Source organism: Epinephelus fuscoguttatus, linkage group LG16, assembly GCF_011397635.1.
Source record: "Epinephelus fuscoguttatus linkage group LG16, E.fuscoguttatus.final_Chr_v1".
Classification (NCBI taxonomy): Eukaryota; Metazoa; Chordata; class Actinopteri; order Perciformes; family Serranidae; genus Epinephelus; species Epinephelus fuscoguttatus.
The window spans coordinates 25,569,533-25,582,542 of NC_064767.1; positions in this window are offsets into that span (position 1 = coordinate 25,569,533).

Here is a 13,010-nt window from a genome sequence, read left to right on the forward strand (position 1 = left end):
CCCAAATACTAGAAAACAGAAAACTATAGTAGGAAGAAGCAAAAAAATAAATAAATAAATAAAACCAAAAACCAAAAGCGTATTCAGTGGGTTCTCCTGGTTGCAGAACACACTTCTTATTTATTTATTTTTTTTTACCTTGCTTTGGTTGCTAAGGCCTTTTTGTGCAACAGTCAAGGGATTCCTTAAGTATAAGACCAAGACAAGGAATAAAAATATTTTATGGAAACCTTAAGGACAAGGCTTAAGGGTGTTTCCTCCTACAAATTTTATATTGAGGAAACCTTAACTAGGACTTTAAGGAAAATCTTAACTTAAGGTGTTTTGTGCATCCAGCCCCAGGTTTATTGAAAATCCAGATTTAGGCTGGCACAATTGTGGCAACTGAGGTTCATTATTCCACTGGCTCTGGGACTGTCAGCTGTTCAAACACTCTGGTTAGAGGTGATATCGCCTATGTCCAAGTTTTTTTTGTTAATTTCCCAGTGTGTCCCAAAGCATGCTTGCTTGGCCTAAAATTGGATAATAATGTTGGAGTCACCGTCGACTGCCGATGGACTTTGGGTTGCTTATCAGCTTAAAGACTGATTCTTTTAAACTGGAAGGACCATAAAACAGCCTGCTTCTTTAGGGACTCATAGCTGAAGAGATATCTGGACTTGCTGAACATGGAAAGGCCAGCCTGCCTGTTAAAGACTTTGATAAGAGCCTGGAAGACCACTGGGACACTGTCACAGGAGGATAAAGAGTTGTGTACAAGGGAATAAATGGTGCATTGGTAGTATATTACATCCAGAGGTGGCAGGGTTTCTTGAATATTTTTTTTCCTGCTACCTTGGCCGGGTCTCTCTTGTAAGAGATTTTCAGTCTCAGTGGGAATTCCTGGTTAAATAAAGGTTAAATAAATTAAAAAAAAAAGAAAGAAATAAAATAAAATAAAATAAGATAAAATAAAATAAAAAAGAAGATAAATAAATAAAAAATGCAATTTACACTTCCATATACAGTAGAGAGCTCACTGAGAATGAGTCCATCAAAGAAAAGTAAAACAGGACACAATATAACATCATTGCTATACTGGTGATTATAAATAATAGGGATAGAAACAAACTGGTGATGCAGACAAGTGTGTAATGTGTGTGTGCAGGTTAATATAATTGCAAAATACTGTTGCTGTTCAGAGCACTGGACACTGGCTCTATAATCTGCACTAGTCATTTACCACCAGCAGAGGGCAGCAGAATACTGGAAGCTTCATAAGCAATAGCTTGTAACGTAATATACATTTCTTACCATTCAAATTGAGAGATGACAGTACAGATATTCCAGTTCCTTTGCAGCATTACTCAGTCTTATATTTGACACACATCTGAGCTGCATGCTTTCTTCATATCTTAACAATTTAAAATGAAAATAGCAAATAAATGTTGATTTGGAGATTTTGTTAAACACGTCCCACTGTTACACAATTTGATCAGTGGGAACAAAAGGAGCAGTATGCAATGAGTCAGCATTGCGTACAGTACAGTGACCTTGTTTCTGCTGAAATCTTATAAAGTCTGTGGCTGAAATATTACAGTCTATCCTACCTACAGTAGTAATGTTCTCGCCAGCTGTGATTCACACAAACTTAAAATGCCCAACCGCATATATTTATCTTTCTTTCAAAGCATGGAGTAAATAAATACTGATATAAACACCGGAAAAGGGTTGCCTTACATATTCAAAACAACCAAACATCCGCCCACATATGACTTTTTGGCATATGGTGTGTGGGTGATAGAAAGCATCTAATTAAGACAGCATTGTGAAACCTTACACAGCAGTTGTTATGAGGAGCTGTTTTAATTCTGTGAGATTTGCTATTACTAATCAATAAGTAAACATGAACAAAGTTATCATGCCGTAAATATGGACAGTGCCAAGGTCTATGTATCATGTGCATATATGCAGAAATGTTTACCTTAAAATTGGGTATCTTTTAGCAGAATCAGTGCAGTTAGTTATGTCTGAAGTAAATATAAATAAACATCTTTTACCCTGGAGAAAACATGGGAATTCAGGATCTCTTTTCTTAGTAACTCCCGTCAGCTCTGAAGTCTGCAGCTGAAGCAGCTCAAGCAGCTGATTGAGAACACCCTAGCAACAAATCCTGTATTAACTACCTAGCAAAACCCTTGAAAGCACCAGAAACACCTTAGCAACCTATTTGCAACAACCTAGCACCTTCTTTGTGACAACTTAGCAAACACCTAATGCCTTAATAATCACATAGGAACACCTTAGTTAGAACTGGAAATGTGCAGCCACCTCTTAAGTGAATAGCAATGAGGAGGTGAGGTTAGCTCATGTAGAAGACATGTGTAAACAGGTGTTTTTCACAGCAGACATTTTGTCATAATGGGGACAGCATTAATAAAAATTAATGACTCTGTTCTTATCAAGTCTCTTAGTAAGCCGTGCTCGTGTGATAGTAAGCCAGCACGCACTCACCATTCAGTCATCATTCATTTTATTATTTACACCTCTCTTTTACATTATCGCTGCATGAATTCATTTACAAATGTCAAAAAAAAGGAGCCAAGCCAAAGGCAGTTCTCTGACTAATTAAATTCTTTCTTCAAGCAATCATCTTCATCCTCCTGTCTCCTTGTCTTTGCATAATGTATTTGCCTTTTCTTGCCTTGCATGTGAATCTTCTTTCCTGTGGCAGTGTCCACAGTCCACAGTGGTGGTTTGCCCAGCAGGTGCAGCAGTCAGGCTGATGCAACAGTGTGGAGCAGGCAGGGTTAACTCAGTGAGTTTCCATAGTCAATGTTTAACTGTGTTTAAAATGATGTCAAGCCAGAGAGCAATATACTCCAGAGTATAAGATCCATATAGTGTATTCCAAGCACAGAAACAGAACAGCTCCTTTTGAAGGACAGACATTTTCACAAACACAGGCTTGTTTGAGCTGTGTCAAGTGTTTTATGAATTAAATTGGGCGAGCAGCCTGAGGTGTAGCCTTGGATATTATCATAAACTGTTACATCTTGCTCTGACTTCATTGATGTGGTCATCATCTGATTTTAATGCTGCCCCAGGTAAGATTAATGTGTAAAAATACACCCACCTCGTACCTAGATCATGAAATGGGGCTGCGAAAGGATCCTTCCATCCCATATCATTGAGAAGCACGAGATTAAAGTCAAGTGCCAGAAGTGGTCACTTGCAGAAAGATTTTTACACAGAAAGTGACGAATTGAACCTTGTGAGCAGCGAAACATTTTCTCTCAAACAGCAGCAAGCAAGCTGGACTGTGCAACAGTAGATAAACCTGCTCCTGAAGGAATTAATTTCCATGATTTCCATGGCGACCGTTTAACAAGGAGAGGATGTTTAAGTCATGTGGAACGATGTCTGGATGTTGAAATATATCAACTTTTCACTGTCCCTCAAAACTATTATCTGCTGCTGTCTATACGAGCCAGCAAACGGCAAAGTTAGGTAGTTGAGCTTTGAAAGATAAAATGTTTTATTTATTTATTTATTTACAGCAGATTTCCTCCATCAGTCTGTGGCTATTTTCAAAGTGAGAGAAATGAGCTTATCAGCGTTTGTGCAGAGAGTTAGATGAGAAGATTGATAACATGCTCTTGATATCAATCTTCTCCTTTAGGTCGGTGCAAAAAAAGCAAATAGGTGTATTTTCCAAGACAGAGGCAGCACTAACCATGAAGTGATGTGGGCAGTTGCTTAGGGCCCCCCTGGTCTGTGGGGGACACCCCAGAAAATGAACAGGAGACAATAATGATGAAAAAAGAACTTCCTAAACACAAACTGACAATATTTTGTGCCATTTTTGACCCCCTAAAATTTGCAACACAACTGAGACAGGTAAAATGGACAATTAAGATAGGTTAGGAAAATAATTTCATGTCCCTGACAAAACAACCACTCCTATTTTTCTGTGATACAAAAAAAAAAACACATTTGGAGGTTGTATTAGATATGATAGGTCAAACAAAATTAATTGACAAAACAAGAATTGGGATTATCTTCACAAGCTATTTGTCGACAGTTTGCCAGCACCCATGAATTAAGTTAAATAAATTACATATGGAGATTGGTTTAAGAGGACCATTCACAAATAATGACTTGGACTTTTCACGTCAACATATGACGTGCAAGGTACCCTGGGTGCTTTGGTTGTTGACGTTCTGGGGCACCATGTCAACTCCAGCCTGTTACACGCGTTGTGTCTTTTCAAAATACACTTCCGTTTTCACAGGAAATGTACAGGTTGCATACAGTCTCTTTCAAAATAAACAACAGCACAACACCTTGAACGGACGTCTTTTTCCTTCAACAACAAAGACACGTGGTTATCTTTAGCCAACACTAGCATATAGTTTTGGTTTAGGCAACAAAACAAAACCACCAACAGGGTTTGGCTTTACATTCAAACAGAAGCAAACACTGGCCTCCCGATGAAGGTTGGTGGTTGTTGGACCTATCCACCACCACTCCCATTCCCACTCCCACTACTACTTGGGCTTTTTGCTCCCTTAACTTATGTTATTATCTGGCTACATTTCCCCCTGATGCCCCTGGGTGCCATTAACCAACAACAGTGTCAGGGCACCCAGTAGGTTAGTGGGTAAAGCAAGCATACCTTAAACGTAAGCAATGTCCCTGCTGCAGTGGCCGTGGGTTCAATTCCAACCTGCTGCATGTCATCCGCCCCTTCCCTCCCTCTTTCACACTTAGACTGTCCTATCTAATAAAGTCAAGGAGCCCAAAAACAATAATGGTATCATGCTGACATAAGAGGACAGCTTTTTTTTGTCAGTGTTGAAGTATTTGCCACCTTCAGAATGAGACTGACTTGGCTTATTCATACCTAATGTGTGCTACTTATATTACAATACTCAATATACATTGGTTCAATATCATGTAACGTGGCAACATGTTACAAACCAGGGCCCCCAAAAATCTAGGGCCGGCCCTGTCCCAAGATCTTGAACTATTCCTTTAATAAAGCATTTACTATTATGACAACCTGTTATTCTCAGTACTCCCACTGGGGATGTAGGCTATGATACATATCTTTATTTAACACACTGCCAGGGTGTGAGTGGCAGAGCTCAGCAGGCACCAGTTTACAGGTATAAGTAAGGATGAGGATATCTGTCAGAGGGATACAGCAGCTGACAGAGTCGGATCCTAGGAGCTGCTGAATTATATTAATCAAATATCAGTGCAGGAAAGGTGTGCAGTAATGGATCTGAGACAGTAATGTTAATATTAAACTTAATGATCTCTATGGTCATCTCTGTATGGAACAGAGCTGATGAGAGAACAGAGACTATTTTAGCATCTCTTTTGTTCTTATTCCCATCTTCCTTTGATGGGCTGCTCTCCCATCACCTCACCTGTCATTTTTTTCTTTACCTTTTTTGTGTCTCCTGGGTCTCTTTCCTCCTCTGCAACCACTCCTGAAGCGATACTATTCCAAAGCCAGCACTATGGGACTGTTTTAAGCATAATGAGGACTGCACATCAGGCTGCTGTACAGAGTGATTCCCTAAGCACTGCTGGGACTGTATAGAGGGAGACAACATGAAATAACAGCTCAGCCCTTCTTCTCTTCCTTCCTCCTTTCCTCTCATCTTCTCTTCCTCTGCTCTCGTGCTTAATAGGGTGACCAGTTCCCCCTTTGTTGTTGCTCTTACTTTACACCATCATAAAACAGACTTTATGATCACAGGGTTTCATTTTTTTTTTAAAAAAATTTTCCCTTCATAGTAAAACACCGAGACCAATTAAAAGCCTTCATGCAAATGACTAATGCCTCTCGCCAGTTCGCAGCTATCTGTTCAGTGATTTCACCGTCCCCGCACTGCTCTATTCTGCCACTGAGCCTTATTGAAATACCATAAATGTGTATAGTTCAGTCACATTAATTCAGCTGCCTCTGGGGGAGCTGAAGTGGGGGCAGTCACTGATAGTGGAGTGATAGTGCAGTCAGCAGATTTAACTCTGCAGAGCTGCGGTATCTGTTTCTTTAGATGGAAGGGAAAAGAGAGTATTTGTGTAGATGAGAATAGGAAAACGAGAGCGATGAGAGATTGAGGAAGACATTGGAGCGTGCGGTATATTGTCCTCCCAATGGTGCACGATGAACAATTCTGTCTATATTTAGATGCATTTAGTCGCTGAGTCTTTGCAAACAAGGTTATTTGGAGCACCCACACAAATAAAACATGCAAAATGTGACCATAAAAGATCAAGGAGAAAATACCTGGTGTTATCTAGTTTCCCATCCTCTCTGTAATTTCTGCTCTCCTTGGGATGCACCAATGTTGCGCACACTGATTTGCAATTCAAAAGCAATTTAACCAACCCCATTTTTAGAATCCTTTTTTTTTTCACAGAATATTTAGAATAGTTTACTAACCATCAACACCGTGGAGATCTTTGCCTCTCAAATGAGTACACAAAGAGGATCACAGATGTTATTCTTCACCAATCTTAAACTACACTGTGTTTCAATAATATAAACATGGCATTTTATAGCTCCTTATATCTTTTGTTGGAATAGTTGTGTAGTGCAAATAAATGATCACTATCAGTCAGTTCCACATTCGTTTAAGACACAAATTCCAACTAAACTCTTCAGTTTAATTTTTATTGATTATTGGTGTTCTAATTACAACACTGAAGTCATACATTTGGGAACTGCTAAAAGGACGTGTCTAGAATCCAGGGCTTTTTTTTTTGATAAAGAATTTCAGGGCTGGCTGTCACATTTTACTACAACCTGCATAACCGACACATTCTCACTCTGACCTCGTCACATGTTGATGTTTGCTCATGGGCTTTCCACGTCCACATATAGTGTGCAAGGTACCCTGGGTGCGTTGGTTGTTGACGTTCTGGGACGCAGTGTCAAGGTCAGCCTGTTACATGCATTGTCTTCTTTCAAAATGCACTTCCGTTTTCACAGGAAATTTAACGTTTGCAGACACTCTCTTTCAAAATATATGCACTACATTGGTACAACACTGCGAATTGACGATTTTTTTTCTTCAACAACAAACAAACATGGTTGAGTTTAGACAACCAAAGCACGTTGGGACAGGGTTTGGCTTTATAATCCTGTGGGACATGAGCACTGCTCTTGCGGGTTAAAGTCAGTGTTTGTTAGACTCATCCACCACTCCTCCTGCCTGTCACAGCTGGACTTTGCTGCCTTAACTTTCATCCTTCTCCCTCCGCCTATCATGCCGATGTTAAAGGATACCTTTTTCATTGGTTTCCGACACCGCAAGACAATGCCCAAGCGCCAGATTTTGATGACTATGGAGTGAGACCGCGCTGGCATAACAGAGTTATTTTGTGCCATATGGGGCGGTAGAAACAAGTTGTGAACACAACACTAACATATGATCCCCTTTAGTTTAGTCAATATGGTGAAAATGTTAGCAACCAGTTGCCTATTTACGCATCAATCAGATATGGAACAACATTATCATTCAATTGGAGTTGTGTCTCTGGCCACTTGATGGATGTAAGTTCAATACTGACCCTTTTTTTAGCTCTGTTTTGGTCTCCACCATGAACTGTGTAAAATAATGGACATGACTATCAGAATGTCACCCAGTGGATTGTGGACTCCTGTTTTGAAGCACAAATTGGCATTTTGGCTGATGTCATCTTGTTTTTTTGGAGCCAGAAGTGACCATATTTAGATAAATAGATGGAGCTATGGAGGAGCGAGGCAGGGGTCTGACTCATAGACTGTGGTGACACCTCGCTGAAACCCATCCCTCAAGCATCCCTGCCCTTAAATATGTGTAACTTCAAGCCTTAATAAAATGTATATGGGTGAGTTATATAAAAATGTACCCCCTGTACAGTCGTCATGACGGAGAAATAAGCTATACAGATCAAAAACGGGTTTTTTGTATCAAGGCTTCAAGCATGTTTATTTCTGCTGTAAATTTGAGCATTTCAGCATGCGGTGGTGGAGGTCTGTGGGATTTGACTCACTTTTGGAGCCAGCCTCAAGTGGTCATTCAATGAACTGCAGTTTTTGGCACTTTTGCATTTGCTTCATTTTTCAGCTTCAGAGGTTGCCTCTTGGTCTCTGTTAACTCCTGAGGAAACCATCTGGCTCTTTAGTTGAGGAATCCTTTACTATGTTCACAAACATCCTAACTGTGTCTGTCTGCTGTTTGGTTCAGGAAGTGTATAGTCAATTTTTAGCTTTTCCATGAAACACAGCTTCATGTTATAGCAGATATCGGCAGTGACTAGAGAAGTGAGAGTGAAGTAGAACACTAGATTGCTCTGAAAAACCCAAACATTGAGCTGAAAGAAGCTAAAATGTGAACGATCTGATCATTCTTGGTTTTGATCCTATGAGCGACCGCTTTCACATTACACATTTGATCCATCATAAAAATATCAATTGTAGCTGCTTTAAAGCTTCTGAGTGCCTTCAGCTGGCTCTCGGATAAACCAGCAGGATCCTCTCCTCAAAGCAAGTGGAAACCAGAGCGAACTAAAGTTTATTTCTCCTGCATTTCTTAAATGAACTGCACCTGCTGTGCGGTGCGTTGACATATCGAAGGCAGTCTGCCAAAACAGTGATATGAAATAAGAAAAAAAAATCTCTGCGACTGTGGGAATTTGCATAAATGTATTATTACGCTGTCAGGACTTTTGAACACAGACACTCAGAGATGAGATGTTGGTGTTACTGGCAGCTTAAAAGTCAGATCTTTCTTTTATTTTTTTAGGGTTTTTAATGTGATATAGTGAACCATATAAAGTTCAAGCTTTAAAAGTTGTTTTTTTTCCCAACGTTCTCATTATTTTACTCATTATCTGACTGTTCTCTCTTGGTCTGATTTGACCATTTAGTGTAATTAGTGTTTTCCCAAGGAACTGCAAATATTTCACAAGGGTTTACGGGGCTAGTCTAATAATTATTTGCATAGGCGCAGATTTTGGGGGGCACACAAGGGGCATGCTCCTCAATATTTTATGTGCATCTGTCACAATAAAAAAATGAAAACACAGGACTTAACACCATAAATTGACACAGAAAAGACACAAATTGGCGCATAAACATTCACCAGAATGCAGGACATTAAGTGTTTAGGACCCCAACCCCCTGTGTGTCCCCCACAATATTAAAACGGACCTACATGTCCCAAGCTCTTCTTTTATTTATATGTTAGAGTACTAAACCTAGATGGCATTTGGTGTATAGATAATGGCACTAAAATCTCTCTTGGTGCACAGAAGGAGGTGGATTTGCTGTAGAATCTGGCCCAATTTTTCTCCCACTAATGATAATGGAAACCCATTTAACTTTTGCTTTATATCGCCTCTCCATCTGAGTCACCGAGGTGTTCAGAGCAGAAAGGTTTTCTTCTCACCTCCAGCTTGATTCGTATTCGCCTAACTTTATCTGCTGTGAACGCCGTGGTTTATTGCATTTAAGCAAGCTGACACTGAGGAATTTATGCAATAGTAAACACCGCTGTATTCTAATCTGTGGAAGAGATCGTATTAAACTTCATTAGCTGAATTGGTGAGTTTCCCTTATCTATTAACCCCTCTCTCCTGCTATCTCTCTTCCCATGGTAATTGAAAGAGCAGATGTTATAAGGTAATTGCCTCATCACTCAGGCAGCTCAGCCCCTCTACATGTAAATGTCGCATTTTCACAATGACTTTTGATTCTCACACTCTTGCCTTTAATTCAGATACGCTCATGGTCTCTTCAGATACTATTAGAGCGCTGCAGGCTATTTCAACAGACTTCCCCATGTGCATTCTGAATAGATCGATGAAACGGCAGCCACTTGAACATGAAAGGCATGTGTGAGAAGAGGTTTCTGGCTTGCAAGTGATCCTTAATGTGTCTAAATGTATTACTGCTCCATATTAATACATCAATATAAAGAGCAAAGAGCCTGAGGATATTAAAGGCAACTAAAGCAATTAACTCTGTTAGTATAGTGGTTATTTAAATGTCTAAAGTTGTAAAGATGACGGTTTTATACTTGAGAGCCATAGGTCAGTTTTCTGTCTATAAATGTTTCAAGAGTCCTTCATTCATCCTTCGTTTATTAACAACCAGTCAATATAAAGAGTCATTTTAGAACACATTATATATTCTGGACATCAATAACCCTCGGCTCAGCTCTAATTTCTTAAACATGGGGATTGTAAATTAATTCAGAGAACATCTAATGCAGCCACAGCTTGATATTTCTTCTTATCTCCTAAGATCTGAAATCTAGATGTAAATTCTGCAAAAACATTTTAATGACTAAAGTTAGGCACCAACCAAAATGAAGAAAAAAAAACTTTAAAAGTTCAAGCCTAAATGTATTTGCTGCCTTATTTCTGATTAAAGTAAAAAGCTGGTGATATTCTATCCTCAGCAAATCCCATGCCATTTGTCTTCTGCCTTTCCTACCCCCTCTGCAGCTGTCTGTCCAAGCCCATTTATTCCTACTGATGATGAAGATCTCTGAAAGATGGGGAAAAAAGTTATTTGACATAGTTATATAATACAGTGGTTCCCAAGTGGTGGGTTGTGGTCCAAAAGTGGGTCGCAGGTCCATTCTGAATGGACCAAAAGTGACTCGCAAGTGTGTGAATTTTGGAAACAAACACTTGAAGTGCAGTAAATGTCCAGTACAGAGCTTTTACTTTGCCATTTCCTGCTGTTGAGTGAGTGACTAATAGACAGCTGCTTGACGAGACAGCAAACTAGCTTAACAACATGGCTAACCGCAAGCATGACACTGAGTATATTAAACTGTGTGGACCTTAAATTAATGATTAAGGAGAAATCTAGAGCCCGTGGCTCGACCAGTTGGGAACCACAGATATAATATATTTGAGAATAGGCTAAATACTTTCCTAAAAGAGCTGGGCACTTTAGGTTTCAGTAGAATTTACTCAAACAAGAAGAAATTGTGTTTTTGTTAGGGACTATTTTAAGCTGCGGATGATTGATCACAATGCCCAAGCTCATCGTAATGAAGGAACCCGTCAGCCAGTGTAACAGTAGTTGAGTTTCCATCTAACTAAGGTTAAATTAAAACTGATTTTCCCAAAAATTTGCAAAAGAAATGTGAACTTATGTGCATTTCCGTCCACTTCTATATTGTATGAATATTGCATAATTGGTTCTTCAAGATATGCAGTATATGGTGCCAATTCTCCTGTCAGGTGCTATCATACCTTTACAGATGAGATGAGATGAGATTAGAAGAGCTCCAGTAAAGCCTCAATCAAAAGAAAACAGTGGATGTATAATAATAGAGACCATGCTGCACAATGGAAATTGAGAGTTTTTAACAATAAATATCACAGCTCTGTGCTCTTGGAGGAGCTCTGAGTTCATAGCCCTGTGTGCATAGATAAACATGTTAAAAGTCATCCAGAGATAAGGAAGAGAGCTTGCAGTAGTCTATACAATGATGGTATGTCAAAATTTGTCCGCTCACTCTGTTTCCATTGCGCTTAGTCACATTTACCCTTTATCGAAACAGAACCTTTTCCAACTCCCCTGAGCATAAACACTTATTTTTGCAATAAATTGACATTTAAGATAATTTTTCTACTCAGGTTTTTTCAGTGCAAATTAAAAATAGTGGACGGAAACACACCTTGTGTGGCTCATTTTCATTATTTAATGAATAAATTATGTTAGATATTTAACATAAAGTAACATAGGTTAATTTTAGGAAATGACACATGGTGATGACGTACCTTAAAATAAAGTTTGCTTGGTTTCACATGATTCCTAAGACTCCTGGGGAAAGTCCTGTGTTTGACCCATCCACCACCCCGAACTGCTACCTCACACAGACTTTATACTACTTCTTTCTTTACTCCCGTCAGCACATCATTCACATAATGGCAGTCTTCTGAATTATGTGGGTTAAATGCAAATTACAGGCTCGTAATCAGGGGTTACATGCAAATTGTGGTGCATTACTCTTCCTAAGTATGTGTACGAACAGTGCATGAGAAGTGTCTGCTCATTGATGTGTTTTAGTAGGCCAGTATTTGGACAAAACTGGAGCTCTGTGACACAGAGGAATAAGCTATGTCAAGAAAAATATTGAATGTCACCAGACTTATCCTCTAAAGTGAAATTTGGGTGTATTACAAAGTGCAACACACTAAATTACAGGTTTTTACATCATTACAGAGTTGGCTTTCTCTTTATTTGAGCTGTCAAATCCCTTTTTTCTATTCTAAAAAGTCAATAAAAGTCCTCTAATGACCATTTCTTGTTCATTTGTAAAAGTTAAAGAAGTGATATCAGAAAATAAAGTGGCTCCAAATTACATAATTTAATGATGAAGACTTTATCATCTTAAACGGTGCTTTTCCCCAGACCTTACTTCAACTTTTATTACATTAATGCCTGTCACTGTTCCTCTCCCTCAAGACTGAGTGAACATTGTATTTAATTTGACAAGGTTTCAAGAAGAGTATATTCTCAGAAGTTCACCAACCAAATCACTTGTGACAATCTTAAAATGAAGATAAATGAGTTTTTACTTAGTGTGTGTAGGGAAGTAGCGGAGTCCATTTTTTCCTATATCTATCTTCCTCAGTTTCCAGAGATAAATTTATCCGATTGCAGTTGCAACAGAAGTGTTCGTATTATGTTAAGTGAAAACTAACTGAAAAAGGAGAGTGTGAGGAAACAGGGAGGAGGTGCAGAGAAACAGTGAGAACAGCCCTTGACAAATGGCAGGAAATCAGAGGTTTCTGCCGCAGTGAAGGAATCGAGGCACATGTCCCCGACCCAGAGGAAACATTTCAGCCTTTAACTGCAGTCCTGTCTCCCTGTGGGATAACCACACCATTCACACTGTGCCGATGTGACGGAGAGGCTTGTTGGTATGTCTTAAGGGACAACAAAGAAAAGATGTAAAGATTTCTGCACTCCATAACTGACTAAATCAGGGAACTCTTTT